This window comes from Clupea harengus, unplaced genomic scaffold (genome assembly GCF_900700415.2).
Source record: "Clupea harengus unplaced genomic scaffold, Ch_v2.0.2, whole genome shotgun sequence".
NCBI lineage: Eukaryota > Metazoa > Chordata > Actinopteri > Clupeiformes > Clupeidae > Clupea > Clupea harengus.
This window is the reverse complement of record NW_024880692.1, coordinates 4,352-9,537: the sequence shown is the minus strand read 5'-3', so window position 1 is coordinate 9,537 and position 5,186 is coordinate 4,352. Positions and strand designations below refer to the sequence as shown.

The 5,186-nt window shown below is 42.7% G+C and overlaps 1 long non-coding RNA gene across 1 annotated transcript; it reads left to right on the top strand.

The window, feature by feature from the left end:
- Nucleotides 1-1,010: 1,010 nt before the first annotated feature.
- On the top strand, nucleotides 1,011-3,517 carry LOC122132552. Its single transcript, XR_006152222.1, has 2 exons — nucleotides 1,011-1,119; nucleotides 3,487-3,517. It is a non-coding gene; the product is annotated as an uncharacterized LOC122132552 (long non-coding RNA).
- Nucleotides 3,518-5,186: the final 1,669 nt, after the last annotated feature.

Here is a 5,186-nt window from a genome sequence, read left to right as displayed (position 1 = left end):
TGACGTCTCATTATTTGATTGGCTTTGGTAAAAAGGAACGAGAGGTTTTACCAAGAGTAATGGAGTAAAAAGTACGAATTTTCACTTTGAAATGTAGTGGAGTCAAAGTATAAAGTCTCACCAAATAGAAATACTTGAGTAAAGTACAGATACATCTATATGTTACTTAAGTACAGGAACGAATTACATCTACTTCGTTACTGTCCACCACTGGTATTAAACCACTAGTGTTAATCAACATAAACATGAGGAAAGTAATGCTAGCAGGAACATAAAATTATGCACTTACATTATCACACGGCAACACAATGTTAACTTTATGGCTAGCATAATAAATTGTAAGACGTCCACCTCGTGTTGGCGGCTAGCACCGAAAAGGAAGTGGAAAGTTCGTGCGTGAGCGCAAAGCCTCAGTCCAAAGAGTGACCGTAAGCTCACAGTCCAGCAGGGAGTTTTCCCTCGAAAAAGTATTTAAGGTAGCCAATTGCAAGTTGTGCTTCTCTTTGAATGTCCTCTGAGAGTGCATCATGGGGGCTCAAAACAACTGTCAAATGATCTGAAAACAAAGATTGTTTAGCTTTGTGTTTTAGGGGAAGGCTACAAAAAGTTATCCCAGAGGTTTCAGTTGTCAGTTTCCACTGTGAGGAATGTAATCAAGAGATGGAAGGCCACAGGCACAGTTCTTGTTAAGGCCAGAAGTGGCAGGACAAGAAAAATATCGGAGGCAAAGGCAAAGAATGGTCAAAGACTACCATCAGACCACCTCCAAAGTGCATCGCTCAACAATTCAGCGCACCTTGCACAAAGAACAGCTGTATGAGAGAGTGATGCGGAAGAAGCCATTTCTGGACACACGCCACTTGCTGCCCACAGTCAAATTTGGTGGGGGGTCCAAATGTATGCACCTGTCTAATTTTGTTAAGGTGCATATGGCATATTTTCTGTTTATCCGAAAAACCTTATTTAACTGCTGAAATAGTACTTTGTCCATGAAGTATTATATAAATGACAGAAGTTGCTGATCCAAACGCCCAACAATTAATAAATAAAAATAATGGAAATTATCAGGGGTGCCCGAACTTTTTCATACGACTGTATAATGGTCTATTGTTAATCTAGGTGTAACCGGTGTGACTTCTGCGTTGTGTTTTTTAATATTTGTGACTCGTGGACAGTTGCTGAGATGTATCTTTATTTCGTATCACTCCTGTGAAAGCACACCAACAGACAAACAGTTTGGTGAGCTCCCGTACACTAGCTCCACTGTCAATGCTAGCCCCACATGTAACAAAAGGAAAAACATACAAACATAGTCAGAGAGATATTTCATGAAAATAGTATAGCTATATTATATATATAATAATAAGTTATAAGAATATATAATAAGAACCTAGATGCCTATTTTTAAAGGCAATATTTATTAGATTCTTTATCCCCATGAAACTCAACCACCTACCTCATTCCAGCATATGTCCAAACAGGAAAGAGGAAGGGGGAAGAGGAACAAAACAGGGGGAGACAGGGGGGGGCTACCAGAGACCCCCAATACCAGTGTGCTTGTGATATCAAAATAAAAGATTTAAAAGAAACTGAAATACAGGTAACAGATTATCTTGTGCAATTATTTAAACCTGCTTTTCAAACCTGTTACACTCACCCCCTCAGAATTGCACAAATATCTGCAACCTCCCCATACAGACAATACAGGCCATTAGAAACCCCAGCCTTAAAAGCTGCCTATTTCGCTAGGCTAAGAGAAAACAGAGATTGATCAAGTCTCATTTTCTCTATAGGAAAAAGGGATGCCGTATACACCCCATACACTAAGGCCTACCATGTCATGATGGGAAAGTGTAGCAAGGGAGAGCGTGGTCACCCCAACCGGACTCGAAACATGTGCTCTGACCTTTGGGAAGCGCACCCATGCGCCTCACGCATACACCAACCATGCTTCTCCTATCCAGAGCAACCCACACACAAGTGCTTCACCCAACCATGGGGTCCTTCACACGGTGCTTCACCCAACCATGGGGTCCTTCACACGGGGGTCAACATTCCTGGGGGTCCCTCACAGTGTTCACGGGTGCGCCTCCGATGACCTCACAGAAAGATTCAAAAATATAAAGTGTAAATCCGTACCTAAGGGAAACATACTATATCACAACCCATCACTAACTGGGTTAACCAACTGTGTCGAGAGACACACAAAGTCAAACATGGATGACAAATCTCTCAGGAACATTGTCATTCAAAACTAACTGAAGCTGAGCCATAGACTCAAGTAACCTGAACACAGGCTTCATAACACGGCCAAACCTAGACGTGTGAGGTGCACTTGGTCACCTCTGAAGAATGGGGCGGTTTAGCGTCTGCTTGGATAACTACATTCAGTCTTGAGGCATCCAGACAGCCTCCTGGGCAAGCCTGTGTAGGTGTGGCATGTGCGGGGCTTGAATTAGTGCTGGGCATAAAGTACTGCATTGTATCATTAATGTCATGTGCCTGCGCTGTATGTCTGCGGGTAGGAGTATCAGGAGTATCAGGATCCGCTACCTGCTCCTGTGTGTTCCTTACTATGTGGGTGACAGGGGTTGAACATGCCACTGGGCCTAGACCTGACTGGCCTATCTTTGGATCACTGGCCTCTCCATCTAACCCCATATGGCATCCCCTCCCCAGCCCACTAGATACATAAACACCATTAATTCTTAAAAGTGACATTACAGTTCAGTTCTAATAGTTATGCCAGCACACAGAAAAAAAAAATCAATAGGCTACATGCAACCATTATTATCAATGAAAACTATCAGGAAAATGAAATTAAACAAAATCTCAATAAAGTAACATTTCCCTCTATAACATTCTAACATAAGCAATCTGTCAACCTTAGACAGCCCATGATTAGAATGTTAACGTCAGAATTCAGAATGGGCTCTCCTAATCACAACACTCACGTTGCGTGAAACAGAGCATAAATACTGCAGCAGAGCTAGTCGACAGCAGACGGTAGCAGCTAGCAACGGTGGTAGCAGCTAGCAACGGTGGCAGCAGCAGCAGTGGGATAGCAGCTTCAGCAGCATAGCAGCATAGCAGTAGCAGCTTCAGCGACGGCAGTAGCAACAGTCCCGGTGATCTAGCGAGCGTAGATCTGATGAACCGACGGTCACGGCACCAATGTAACCGGTGTGACTTCTGCGTTGTGTTAATATTTGTGACTCGTGGACAGTTGCTGAGATGTATCTTTATTTCGTATCACTCCTGTGAAAGCACACCAACAGACAAACAGTTTGGTGAGCTCCCGTACACTAGCTCCACTGTCAATGCTCATTCCCAGCATATGTCAAACAGGGGGGGGGGGGGCTACCAGAGACCCCCAATACCAGTGTGCTTGTGATATCAAAATAAAAGATTAAAAAGAAACTGAAATACAGGTAACAGATTATCTTGTGCAATTATTTAAACCTGCTTTTCAAACCTGTTACATAGGTATCAACCTCATCCATCTTAACACACAATTGAAAAAATAAGTAGCTAGTTGGAAAAAGTCTGTTACTGTCTGAGCAGTGTGGAGCTGGCAGTTGGTTTACTGGACATTATAAAGACAGGTACCAACTACTGCCAACAACTGCCAACTTTATAATGTTGGCGTTAGTTGGAGAATGTTGGCGTTTGTTGGGGCAGTGTGCAAGCTGCTTTAGGCTATAAATCGCCACAGGCATATGTACATACATCATATATGTCTATGATAATCGCTGCTAGACGCCCACTGTTCTTGTGCTCCCACAGCTCATTCACTTTGAAATACTGAAACGAAATCTAAATGATCAAAATAGTGCTTCTTTAACTACTAATATTGAATTTGACCATCATTGAGAAAAACGGAACAGAATCTGCAAATAGCCTAGCATAGCATACTCAAACTACTGACAGAGAAGGCAAATGTAAACAGCCATCAAACACCTGCTTTCTATATTTGTATAACAGTGAAATACACACATTCAAATATACACATTTTTGTACATATACACAATTTGATATAAGCATGACCAAGACCATGCCTAGTTTTCTTTGCCCTCCGTTATCGTACCTTTTCAAAACCTTTCTGTTAGCCAATCAGATGTATTTGTTTGTATTTGAATCTCTAACGGATAAATGATGATTCGTTAATCTCTGTGCCCGAGAAATCGCGGAGCGAGCTGTCAGTTGAAGTCTGCAGTCTGAGGAGAAAGGTAACAAGTTTGTCTGTTGCTCCAGTGAGGCGACTGCTTTCGGTGGAAACCAGCTGTGATTTGGTGTACATATACCCACAGATAGCCAAACCTCAACTGAATAGGTATTGATATATATTTGACTACAAATCGTTTTTTTGTTTTTATTTGTTGAGTGATAATTGCGTTCAGCTAGCGATTTACAAAGTGAAGCTGACTAGCCGGAGCTAACGTTGCCCACCACTTGGTCGCTGAGTGGGCTTGCTAATGGCTGTCATTAGCTTAACTCGGCTGCGCCTGCAAGAGGAATCAGTCGGTTTATCTCCTGTGAACTTGTGGGAAACGACCCGTTTGTAGCTGGGCCCACCGGAGGACCTCTAACGGAGCCAGCTCATCTCACCGTCGTTCGCTGAATAGCAGGTTGTGGCTGACATCGTTATCTGATCCGTTCTCCACTGAACTGGCGGCAGCGAGCGCGGAGGTAACGTGAGCTGCAAGAGAACGTTCCCACCCTGGCTCATCGCTCGTGAGTAACTTTAACGTCCACTGACACCGGCACATACACTGGGAATCATTTTGATGGATATTGTTATGAAGTGTATGCTTATTTTAAGACAGATCTATTTGGTTTCTTTACTGTTAATTATTAACTAAGGTTATGCTTCATTAATATATATTGCTCTATTTAATTATATCCTGCGTGTATTGGCCAAAATATTATATAAGAGTGCTAGTTGAATTATAGCCCGTGAGTAATTTTACTTAAACGGACCCCCACACCCGCACCCTCGGTATGAGCTCCGGTGATTCGCCTACCGGTGGACGTGCATTGCAGCCGTCGCTGCTTGCCTTCAGTTCGAGGAGCTGATGACGTCAGTGCACCAACGGGCCCCAACAGCAAGCGATTTACTCTATTTATTAACTCAGATTATGATTCTTAAATACATTTTATATTGCTCTATGTAATTATATCATGGG